Genomic DNA, 12,235 nt, shown 5'->3' on the forward strand with positions numbered 1-12,235 from the left:
TGGCTCTAGCGGAGCTGAGGAGGGACTGGGAGGGAAGCAGCGTGGCTCTAGCGGAGCTGAGGAAGGACTGGGAGGGAAGCAGCGTGGCTCTAGCGGAGCTGAGGAAGGACTGGGAGGGAAGCAGCGTGGCTCTAGCGGAGCTGAGGAGGGACTGGGAGGGAAGCAGTGTGGCTCTAGCGGAGCTGAGGAGGGACTGGGAGGGAAGCGGCGTGGCTCTAGCGGAGCTGAGGAGGGACTGGGAGGGAAGCGGTGTGGCTCTAGCGGAGCTGAGGAGGGACTGGGAGGGAAGCAGTGTGGCTCTAGCGCTGCTGAGGAGGGACTGGGAGGGAAGCAGTGTGGCTCTAGCGGAGCTGAGGAGGGACTGGGAGGGAAGCAGTGTGGCTCTAGCGGAGCTGAGGAGGGACTGGGAGGGAAGCGGTGTGGCTCTAGCGGAGCTGAGGAGGGACTGGGAGGGAAGCTGTGTGGCTCTAGCGGAGCTGAGGAGGGACTGGGAGGGAAGCGGTGTGGCTCTAGCGGAGCTGAGGAGGGACTGGGAGGGAAGCGGTGTGGCTCTAGCGGAGCTGAGGAGGGACTGGGAGGGAAGCGGTGTGGCTCTAGCGGAGCTGAGGAGGGACTGGGAGGGAAGCAGTGTGGCTCTAGCGGAGCTGAGGAGGGACTGGGAGGGAAGCAGTGTGGCTCTAGCGGAGCTGAGGAGGGACTGGGAGGGAAGCGGCGTGGCTCTAGCGGAGCTGAGGAGGGACTGGGAGGGAAGCGGTGTGGCTCTAGCGGAGCTGAGGAGGGACTGGGAGGGAAGCAGTGTGGCTCTAGTGGAGCTGAGGAGGGACTGGGAGGGAAGCGGTGTGGCTCTAGCGGAGCTGAGGAGGGACTGGGAGGGAGGCAGTGTGGCTCTAGCGGAGCTGAGGAGGGACTGGGAGGGAAGCAGTGTGGCTCTAGCGGAGCTGAGGAGGGACTGGGAGGGAAGCAGCGTGGCTCTAGCGGAGCTGAGGAGGGACTGGGAGGGAAGCAGCGTGGCTCTAGCGGAGCTGAGGAGGGACTGGGAGGGAAGCAGCGTGGCTCTAGCGGAGCTGAGGAGGGACTGGGAGGGAAGCGGCGTGGCTCTAGCGGAGCTGAGGAGGGACTGGGAGGGAAGCAGCGTGGCTCTAGCGGAGCTGAGGAGGGACTGGGAGGGAGGCAGTGTGGCTCTAGCGGAGCTGAGGAGGGACTGGGAGGGAAGCAGCGTGGCTCTAGCGGAGCTGAGGAGGGACTGGGAGGGAGGCAGTGTGGCTCTAGCGGAGCTGAGGAGGGACTGGGAGGGAAGCAGTGTGGCTCTAGTGGAGCTGAGGAGGGACTGGGAGGGAAGCGCATCTGATTGAAAATGAAGCGAGACGGGGCTGGCAGTCTCTCCCCTGTTATTAACACGGCTCGCAAATTGAATTTCACGCTGGCTGACCGCAGTGCTCCTCTCTGCCTCTTAGTAACACCAGAGACAAGCACCCATCTGCCTTGGCTTCACAGACACTTAGCCACAGAGATTATGAGGGAGGAGGGGAGAGGGGGGAGAGAGAGAGAGGAAGGGAGAGAGAAGAGGGGAGGGAGAGAGAGAGGGGAGGGGAGGGAGAGAGGGGAGGGAGGGAGAGAGGAGAGGAGAAGAGAGAGGAGGGGAGAGAGGAGAATAGAGAGGAGGGGAGGGAGAGAGAGAGGGACAGGGGAGGTGGAGAGAGAGAGGGAGGGGAGAGGAGGGAGGGAGGTAGAGAGGAGAGGGGAAAGGGGAGATAGAGGAGGGGAGGAGAGGGGGAGAGGGGAGAGAGGGGAGGGGAGCGAGAGAGAGAGGGGAGGGGAGGGAGAGAGGAGAGGAGAAGAGAGAGGAGGGGAGGGAGAGAGAGGGGGAGAGGAGAGGGGGAGAGAGGAGAAGAGAGAGAGAGGGGAGGGGAGGGAGAGAGAGAGGAGAGGAGAGAGGAGAATAGAGAGGAGGGGAGGGAGAGAGGGAGGGACAGGGGAGGTGGAGAGAGAGAGGGGAGGGGAGAGGAGGGAGGGAGGGAGAGGGAAAAGGGGAGATGGAGGGGAGCGAGAGAGAGAGGGGAGGGGAGGGAGAGAGGAGAGGAGAAGAGAGAGGAGGGGAGGGAGAGGGAGAGAGGAGAAGAGAAAGGAGGGGAGAGAGAGGGGGGGGAGAGGGGGAGGGGAGAGAGGAGGGGAGGGGAGAGAGAGAGGGGGGAAGGGAGAGAGAAGAGGGGAGGGAGAGAGAGAGGGAGGGAGAGAGAGAGGAGAGGAGGAGAGGAGGGGAGAGAGAGAGAGGGACAAGGGAGGTGGAGAGAGAGAGGGGAGGGGAGAGGAGGGAGGGAGGGAGAGGGAAAAGGGGAGATAGAGGGGGAGAGGGGAAGGGAGAGGAGGGGAGCGAGAGAGAGAGGGGAGGGGAGGGAGAGAGGAGAGGAGAAGAGAGAGGAGGGGAGAGAGAGAGGGGGAGGGGAGGGGAGGGGGGAGAGAGGAGAAGAGAAAGGAGGGGAGAGAGAGAGAGGGGAGGGGAGGGGAGAGAGGAGAGGAGGGGAGGGGAGAGAGAGGGGGGAAGGGAGAGAGAGAGGGGAGGGAGAGAGAGGGGGAAGGGAGAGAGAGAGGGGAGGGGAGAGAGGAGAAGAGAGGAGGGCAGGGGAGAGAGAGGGAGAGGGGAGAGGGGAGAGAGAGAGAGAGGGGAGGGGAGAGAGAGAGGGGGAAGGGAGGGAGAGAGGGGAGGGGAGGGAGAGAGAGGGGAGGGGAGAGAGAGAGAGGGGGAAGGGAGAGAGAGAGAGGGGGAAGGGAGAGAGAAGAGGGGAGGGAGAGAGAGAGGGAGGGAGAGAGAGAGGAGAGGAGGAGAGGAGGGGAGAGAGAGAGAGGGACAAGGGAGGTGGAGAGAGAGAGGGGAGGGGAGAGGAGGGAGGGGAGAGGAGGGAGGGAGGGAGAGGGAAAAGGGGAGATAGAGGGGGAGAGGGGAAGGGAGAGGAGGGGAGCGAGAGAGAGAGGGGAGGGGAGGGAGAGAGGAGAGGAGAAGAGAGAGGAGGGGAGAGAGAGAGGGGGAGGGGAGGGGAGGGGGGAGAGAGGAGAAGAGAAAGGAGGGGAGAGAGAGAGAGGGGGGAGAGGGGAGAGAGGAGAGGAGGGGAGGGGAGAGAGAGGGGGGAGGGAGAGAGAGGGGGGAAGGGAGAGAGAGGGGAGGGAGAGAGAGGGGGAAGGGAGAGAGAGAGGGGAGGGGAGAGAGGAGAAGAGAGGAGGGCAGGGGAGAGAGAGGGAGAGGGGAGAGGGGAGAGAGAGAGAGAGGGGAGGGGAGAGAGAGAGGGGGAAGGGAGGGAGAGAGGGGAGGGGAGGGGAGGGAGAGAGAGGGGAGGGGAGAGAGAGAGAGGGGAGGGGAGGTTCCTACTCTCCAGGAGTGACTCAGCCTGGAAGGAAGGATCAGAGAAAGAATGCAAGGTGTTTTTTAAATTCTTAATTAATGTAACGATGTGCAGTTTTGTAACGGTGATGAGCCAGGCTCAGTCAGGTGACAAGTTGCACAAGGAGTTGTCTAGGCCACTGAACTTACTCAGCATCATGAACCGGTAAGGAAGTTTACAAACGAGAGGAGGCCCCATTCAGCCCATCTTGCTCGTTTGGTTGTTAGTAGTCTCAGTGTGTGTGTGTCTCAGTGTGTGTGTGTGTCTCAGTGTGTGAGTTTGTCATAGTGTGTTTGTCTCAGTGAGTGTGTGTGTGTCTCAGTGTGTGTGTCTCTCAGTGTGTGTGTGTCTCTCAGTGTGTGTGTGTCTCTCAGTGTGTGTGTGTGTCTCAGTGTGTGAGTTTGTCATAGTGTGTTTGTCTCAGTGAGTGTGTGTGTCTCTCAGTGTGTGTGTGTGTGTGTGTGTGTGTCTCTGTGTGTGTCTCAGTATGTGTTTGTGTCTCAGTATGTGTGTCTCAGTGTGTGTGTCTCAGTGTGTTTGTCTCACTGTGTGTGTCTCGGGGTGTGTGTGTGTGTGTGTGTGTGTGTGTGTGTGTGTGTGTGTGTGTGTGTGTGTGTGTGTCTCAGTGTGTGTCTGTGTGTGTGTGTGTGTGTGTGTGTGTGTGTGTGTGTGTGTGTGTGTGACTGACTGACACACACGCGCACAAGGATCACAGAGAAGTTTGGTGCCAAACCAATTATTTTTTATTCAAGAACAATAATAAACAAAAAGATAATTGAACAAAATATCAAACAATTTGAGGAAAGAAAAAGTGGAAACCAAAAAGAACTATTTCTAGTCACCTAATCACAGGTACTGACTCCAATAACTGAGTCCAGCCACAGAGCTGCAAAACTGCCCTCTGATCTGCACAAAAAGACGATCCTGACTGAACAAAACTAACAGCCTTTATACCCTTCCAGACCTCCCCCTCCCCCAGAATAAACCATTCTGCAGGTGGGTATATAGAAAGAAACCAGCAAACAGTTATCAAGAATAAATAAAGTATTCAAAAAGAAACAAATCAATGAATATATATAAACATTAATCTAACACGTGCATTAAAACTATGCTTTAAAACAAGCAGAGGGAAACGTACTGAAAATCAGCTGTCCCCCCTTTCAATATCTTCTACAGGTACTGCCCTGACTACAGGAAGTCAGTACTCAGGGAAGTCAATAAAAGCTTCCCTCACCAACATGGCTGCTTCCCCACTTCCTGTCAAGATGGAGGACCTCACCACCACACCCAACTCAGGTTACCTGAACCATTGCATATCAGTTTATCTCAACAATAGTACTGCAATCCATTGTTCTGGAAGTGTGCTCCTTTCCAAACCAGCTCTCTAAACCGTACTCTTCATTAACCTTTCTTTTGTTTTTCAGGACACTCCCAACCACAGGCCTCCAGTCCCCGTACAACAGGGAAGTGAATTTTGTTTTTATTATTTTCCTTACTAGACACAAGGATCAGCAACACCATACAAAAACAGATTAAAAACATTTGCAGTAAATGTCCAGATACATACTGAGACAATGTGAGGGTCTCCTCCCTCACACTCCTCCTACTCCTCCTCCTCCTCCTCCTCATCATCATCAAGCTTATCTTCCTCATCAGGTCAATCACGCTTGGCTGTTTCCAGACTTGACCCTTGACCGTTGTGACTTGAGACTTGACATAAATATATATATTAGAACAAACAGTTCTAGTAAATGTCCACACGGTGGCAGCATTGTATAAGGAATAAGAACATAAGAACATAAGAAAGTTTACCAACGAGAGGAGGCCCCATTCAGCCCATCTTGCTCGTTTGGTTGTTAGTAGCTTATTGATCCCAGAATCTCATCAAGCAGCTTCTTGAAGGATCCCAGGGTGTCAGCTTCAACAACATTACTGGGGAGTTGGTTCCAGACCCTCACAATTCTCTGTGTAAAAAAGTGCCTCCTATTTTCTGTTCTGAATGCCCCTTTATCTAATCTCCATTTGTGACCCCTGGTCCTTGTTTCTTTTTTCAGGTCAAAGAAGTCCCCTGGGTCGACACTGTCAATACCTTTTAGGATTTTGAATGTTTGAATCAGATCGCTGCGTAGTCTTCTTTGTTCAAGACTGAACAGATTCAATTCTTTGAGCCTGTCTGCATACGACATGCCTTTTAAACCCGGGATAATTCTGGTTGCTCTTCTTTGCACTCTTTCTAGAGCAGCAATATTCTTTTTGTAACGAGGTGACCAGAACTGAACACAATATTCTAGATGAGGTCTTACTAATGCATTGTAAAGTTTTAACATTACTTCCCTTGATTTAAATTCAACACTTCTCACAATATATCCGAGCATCTTGTTGGCCTTTTTTTTATAGCTTCCCCACATTGTCTAGATGAAGACATTTCTGAGTCAACATAAACTCCTACGTCTTTTTCATAGATTCCTTCTTCAATTTCAGTATCTCCCATATGATATTTATAATGCACATTTTTATTGCCTGCGTGCAGTACTTTACACTTTTCTCTATTAAATGGCATTTGCCATGTGTCTGCCCAATTCTGAATGCTGTCTAGATCATTTTGAATGACCTTTGCTGCTGCAACAGTGTTTGACACTCCTCCTATTTTTGTGTTGTCTGCAAATTTAACAAGTTTGCTTACTATACCAGAATCTAAATCATTAATGTAGATTAGGAATAGCAGAGGACCTAATACTGATCCCTGTGGTACACCACTGGTTACCTCACTCCATTTCGAGGTTTCTCCTCTAATCAGTACTTTCTGTTTTCTACATGTTAGCCACTCCCTAATCCATGTGCATGCATTTCCTTGAATCCCTACTGCGTTCAGTTTGAGAATTAATCTTTTATGCAGGACTTTGTCAAAAGCTTTCTGGAAATCTAAATAAACCATGTCGTATGCTTTGCAGTTATCCATTTTCAATGTTTCATCCTCAAAAAAGTCAAGCAGGTTAGTTAGACACGATCTCCCTTTCCTAAAACCATGCTGACTGTCTCCCAGGATATTGTTACCATATAGGTAATTTTCCATTTTGGATCTTATTATAGATCTATAAGTTTACATATAATAGAAGTCAGGCTTATTGGTCTGTAGTTACCTGGTTCGGTTTTGGCTCCCTTTTTGTGGATTGGTATTACGTTTGCTGTTTTCCAGTCTGTCGGTACAACCCCTGTGTCAAGAGACTGTTGCATGATCTTGGTTAGCGGTTTGTAAATAACCTCTATCATTTCTTTGAGTACTATTGGTTGTGCTTCATAGAAAATGGTGTTGTTGGAGTCGGGGTATAGCTCAGTGGTAAAGCATTTGCCTGCAGATCAAGAGATCCCAGGTTCAAATCCGAGTGCCCCCTTTTTTTAATTTAAATTAAAAGACGAGTTGCATTATATAATTTTTCATTTCAGCTGAACAAGTAACAAATAGTGTTTTAAAGACAGCAACAAGGTACGGACGGGGATTGAACCCGTGATCTTCGGTTTACGAGACCGACGCCTTACCACTTGGCCACCGCACCCTTCATGACTGCAAATGAAATCGGAAGCTTGGACTCTATTGAGAAGGCTGCCCGGAAAGACAATCTGCCTGGAAACCAACCTTACAGTTAACAGCTGAATGCCAAGGATGGGCAAAATAGTCTCAGAAACTCTTTAAATAGAAAACATTGGTCTCCATATTTATTTAAAATACAAATAGAAAATAGGTTGCCAGACATGTATTATAAATAGAAATGAGTAAATACTATTTTGCAAATAGTATTTTTTTAAAAACACTTGACACCATCATCTACCGGCTGTAGTATACACCCCTCTTTCTCTCTCATTCCCCTCTTTCTCTCTCGTTCCTCTCTTTCTCTGTCGCTCCTCTCTTTCTCTCTCGTTCCTCTCTTTCTCTCTCATTCCTCTCTTACTCTCTCGTTCCTCTCTCTCTCATTCCTCTCTTTCTCTCTCATTCCTCTCTTTCTCTCTCATTCCTCTCTTTCTCTCTCGTTCCTCTCTTTCTCTCTCGTTCCTCTCTTTCTCTCTCATTCCTCTCTTACTCTCTCGTTCCTCTCTCTCTCATTCCTCTCTTTCTCTATCATTCCCCTCTTTCTCTCTCATTCCTCTGTTTCTCTCTCATTCCTCTCTTTCTCTCTGACTCTCCTCTTTCTCTCTCATTCCTCTCTTTCTCTCTCATTCCTCTCTTTCTCTCTCATTCCTCTCTTTCTCTCTGACTCTCCTCTTTCTCTCTCATTCCTCTCTTTCTCTCTCATTCCTCTCTTTCTCTCTCGTTCCTCTCTTTCTCTCTGACTCTCCTCTTTCTCTCTCATTCCTCTCTTTCTCTCTCATTCCTCTCTTTCTCTCTCATTCCTCTCTTTCTCTCTCGTTCCTCTCTTTCTCTCGTTCCTCTCTTTCTCTCTCATTCCACTCTTTCTCTCTCGTTCCTCTCTTTCTCTCTCGTTCCTCTCTCTCTGACTCTCCTCTTTCTCTCTCATTCCTCTCTTTCTCTCTCATTCCTCTCTTTCTCTCTGACTCTCCTCTTTCTCTCTCATTCCTCTCTTTCTCTCTCATTCCTCTCTTTCTCTCTGACTCTCCTCTTTCTCTCTCATTCCTCTCTTTCTCTCTCATTCCTCTCTTTCTCTCTCATTCCTCTCTTTCTCTCTCATTCCTCTCTTTCTCTGTCGCTCCTCTCTTTCTCTCTCATTCCTCTCTTTCTCTTTCGTTCCTCTCTTTCTCTCTCGTTCCTCTCTTTCTCTGTCGCTCCTCTCTTTCTCTCTCATTCCTCTCTTTCTCTCTCGTTCCTCTCTTTCTCTCTCGTTCCTCTCTTTCTCTCTCATTCCTCTCTTACTCTCTCGTTCCTCTCTCTCTCATTCCTCTCTTTCTCTATCATTCCCCTCTTTCTCTCTCATTCCTCTGTTTCTCTCTCATTCCTCTCTTTCTCTCTGACTCTCCTCTTTCTCTCTCATTCCTCTCTTTCTCTCTCATTCCTCTCTTTCTCTCTCATTCCTCTATTTCTCTCTGACTCTCCTCTTTCTCTCTCATTCCTCTCTTTCTCTCTCATTCCTCTCTCATTCCTCTCTTTCTCTCTCGTTCCTCTCTTTCTCTCTGACTCTCCTCTTTCTCTCTCATTCCTCTCTTTCTCTCTCATTCCTCTCTTTCTCTCTCATTCCTCTCTTTCTCTCTCGTTCCTCTCTTTCTCTCGTTCCTCTCTTTCTCTCTCATTCCACTCTTTCTCTCTCGTTCCTCTCTTTCTCTCTCGTTCCTCTCTCTCTGACTCTCCTCTTTCTCTCTCATTCCTCTCTTTCTCTCTCATTCCTCTCTTTCTCTCTGACTCTCCTCTTTCTCTCTCATTCCTCTCTTTCTCTCTCATTCCTCTCTTTCTCTCTGACTCTCCTCTTTCTCTCTCATTCCTCTCTTTCTCTCTCATTCCTCTCTTTCTCTCTGACTCCTCTTTCTCTCTCATTCCTCTCTTTCTCTCTCATTCCTCTATTTCTCTCTGACTCTCCTCTTTCTCTCTCATTCCTCTCTTTCTCTCTCATTCCTCTCTTTCTCTCTCATTCCTCTCTTTCTCTCTGACTCTCCTCTTTCTCTCTTATTCCTCTCTTTCTCTCTGACTCTCCTCTTTCTCTCTCATTCCTCTCTTTCTCTCTCGTTCCTCTCTTTCTCTCTGACTCTCCTCTTTCTCTCTCATTCCTCTCTTTCTCTCTCATTCCTCTCTTTCTCTCTGACTCTCCTCTTTCTCTCTCATTCCTCTCTTTCTCTCTCATTCCTCTCTTTCTCTCTGACTCTCCTCTTTCTCTCTCATTCCTCTCTTTCTCTCTCATTCCTCTCTTTCTCTCTGACTCTCCACTTTCTCTCTCATTCATCTCTTTCTCTCTCATTCCTCTCTTTCTCTCTCATTCCTCTCTTTCTCTCTGACTCTCCTCTTTCTCTCTCATTCCTCTCTCTCTCATTCCTCTCTTTCTCTCTCGTTCCTCTCTTTCTCTCTCGTTCCTCTCTTTCTCTCTGACTCTCCTCTTTCTCTCTCATTCCTCTCTTTCTCTCTCATTCCTCTCTTTCTCTCTGACTCTCCTCTTTCTCTCTCATTCCTCTCTTTCTCTCTCATTCCTCTCTTTCTCTCTGACTCTCCTCTTTCTCTCTCATTCCTCTCTTTCTCTCTCATTCCTCTCTTTCTCTCTCATTCCTCTCTTTCTCTCTGACTCTCCTCTTTCTCTCTCATTCCTCTCTTTCTCTCTCATTCCTCTCTTTCTCTCTCGTTCCTCTCTTTCTCTCTGACTCTCCTCTTTCTCTCTCATTCCTCTCTTTCTCTCTGACTCTCCTCTTTCTCTCTCATTCCTCTCTTTCTCTCTCATTCCTCTCTTTCTCTCTGACTCTCCTCTTTCTCTCTCATTCCACTCTTTCTCTCTCGTTCCTCTCTTTCTCTCTCGTTCCTCTCTTTCTCTCTGACTCTCCTCTTTCTCTCTCATTCCTCTCTTTCTCTCTCATTCCTCTCTTTCTCTCTGACTCTCCTCTTTCTCTCTCATTCCTCTCTTTCTCTCTCATTCCTCTCTTTCTCTCTGACTCTCCTCTTTCTCTCTCATTCCTCTCTTTCTCTCTCATTCCTCTCTTTCTCTCTGACTCTCCTCTTTCTCTCTCATTCCTCTCTTTCTCTCTCATTCCTCTCTTTCTCTTCCGTTCCTCTCTTTCTCTCTGACTCTCCTCTTTCTCTCTCATTCCTCTCTTTCTCTCTCATTCCTCTCTTTCTCTCTCATTCCTCTCTTTCTCTCTCGTTCCTCTCTTTCTCTCTTGTTCCTCTCTTTCTCTCTGACTCTCCTCTTTCTCTCTCATTCCTCTCTTTCTCTCTCATTCCTCTCTTTCTCTCTGACTCTCCTCTTTCTCTCTCATTCCTCTCTTTCTCTCTCATTCCTCTCTTTCTCTCTGACTCTCCTCTTTCTCTCTCATTCCTCTCTTTCTCTCTCATTCCTCTCTTTCTCTCTCGTTCCTCTCTTTCTCTCTGACTCTCCTCTTTCTCTCTCATTCCTCTCTTTCTCTCTCATTCCTCTCTTTCTCTCTCATTCCTCTCTTTCTCTCTGACTCTCCTCTTTCTCTCTCATTCCTCTCTTTCTCTCTCATTCCTCTCTTTCTCTCTCGTTCCTCTCTTTCTCTCTGACTCCTCTTTCTCTCTCATTCCTCTCTTTCTCTCTCATTCCTCTCTTTCTCTCTGACTCTCCTCTTTCTCTCTCATTCCTCTCTTTCTCTCTCATTCCTCTCTTTCTCTCTCATTCCTCTCTTTCTCTCTCATTCCACTCTTTCTCTCTCGTTCCTCTCTTTCTCTCTCGTTCCTCTCTTTCTCTCTGACTCTCCTCTTTCTCTCTCATTCCTCTCTTTCTCTCTCATTCCTCTCTTTCTCTCTGACTCTCCTCTTTCTCTCTCATTCCTCTCTCTCTCATTCCTCTCTTTCTCTCTCGTTCCTCTCTTTCTCTCTCGTTCCTCTCTTTCTCTCTGACTCTCCTCTTTCTCTCTCATTCCTCTCTTTCTCTCTCATTCCTCTCTTTCTCTCTCATTCCTCTCTTTCTCTCTCATTCCTCTCTTTCTCTCTCATTCCTCTCTTTCTCTCTGACTCTCCTCTTTCTCTCTCATTCCTCTCTTTCTCTCTCATTCCTCTCTTTCTCTCTCATTCCTCTCTTTCTCTCTGACTCTCCTCTTTCTCTCTCATTCCTCTCTTTCTCTCTCATTCCTCTCTTTCTCTCTCGTTCCTCTCTTTCTCTCTGACTCTCCTCTTTCTCTCTCATTCCTCTCTTTCTCTCTGACTCTCCTCTTTCTCTCTCATTCCTCTCTTTCTCTCTCATTCCTCTCTTTCTCTCTGACTCTCCTCTTTCTCTCTCATTCCACTCTTTCTCTCTCGTTCCTCTCTTTCTCTCTCGTTCCTCTCTTTCTCTCTGACTCTCCTCTTTCTCTCTCATTCCTCTCTTTCTCTCTCATTCCTCTCTTTCTCTCTGACTCTCCTCTTTCTCTCTCATTCCTCTCTTTCTCTCTCATTCCTCTCTTTCTCTCTGACTCTCCTCTTTCTCTCTCATTCCTCTCTTTCTCTCTCATTCCTCTCTTTCTCTCTGACTCTCCTCTTTCTCTCTCATTCCTCTCTTTCTCTCTCATTCCTCTCTTTCTCTTCCGTTCCTCTCTTTCTCTCTGACTCTCCTCTTTCTCTCTCATTCCTCTCTTTCTCTCTCATTCCTCTCTTTCTCTCTCGTTCCTCTCTTTCTCTCTTGTTCCTCTCTTTCTCTCTGACTCTCCTCTTTCTCTCTCATTCCTCTCTTTCTCTCTCATTCCTCTCTTTCTCTCTGACTCTCCTCTTTCTCTCTCATTCCTCTCTTTCTCTCTCATTCCTCTCTTTCTCTCTGACTCTCCTCTTTCTCTCTCATTCCTCTCTTTCTCTCTCATTCCTCTCTTTCTCTCTCGTTCCTCTCTTTCTCTCTGACTCTCCTCTTTCTCTCTCATTCCTCTCTTTCTCTCTCATTCCTCTCTTTCTCTCTCATTCCTCTCTTTCTCTCTGACTCTCCTCTTTCTCTCTCATTCCTCTCTTTCTCTCTCATTCCTCTCTTTCTCTCTCGTTCCTCTCTTTCTCTCTGACTCCTCTTTCTCTCTCATTCCTCTCTTTCTCTCTCATTCCTCTCTTTCTCTCTGACTCTCCTCTTTCTCTCTCATTCCTCTCTTTCTCTCTCATTCCTCTCTTTCTCTCTCATTCCTCTCTTTCTCTCTCATTCCACTCTTTCTCTCTCGTTCCTCTCTTTCTATCTCGTTCCTCTCTTTCTCTCTGACTCTCCTCTTTCTCTCTCATTCCTCTCTTTCTCTCTCATTCCTCTCTTTCT

The 12,235-nt window shown here is 48.7% G+C and overlaps 2 protein-coding genes and 1 non-coding gene across 4 annotated transcripts in view; all 3 read right to left on the reverse strand.

The window, feature by feature from the left end:
• LOC117965878 (zinc finger protein 501-like) overlaps nucleotides 1-12,235 on the reverse strand; it is a 628,111-nt gene that overhangs the window by 147,640 nt on the left and 468,236 nt on the right. The gene's annotated exons all lie outside the window — the stretch shown is intronic.
• Nucleotides 1-12,235, reverse strand: part of LOC131722015 (zinc finger protein ZFP2-like) — a 220,050-nt gene that overhangs the window by 133,091 nt on the left and 74,724 nt on the right. The window lies entirely within an intron of this gene.
• On the reverse strand, nucleotides 6,857-6,928 carry trnat-cgu (transfer RNA threonine (anticodon CGU)). Its single transcript has one exon. It is a non-coding gene; the product is annotated as a tRNA-Thr (tRNA).

Source organism: Acipenser ruthenus, chromosome 50 (genome assembly GCF_902713425.1).
Source record: "Acipenser ruthenus chromosome 50, fAciRut3.2 maternal haplotype, whole genome shotgun sequence".
NCBI lineage: Eukaryota > Metazoa > Chordata > Actinopteri > Acipenseriformes > Acipenseridae > Acipenser > Acipenser ruthenus.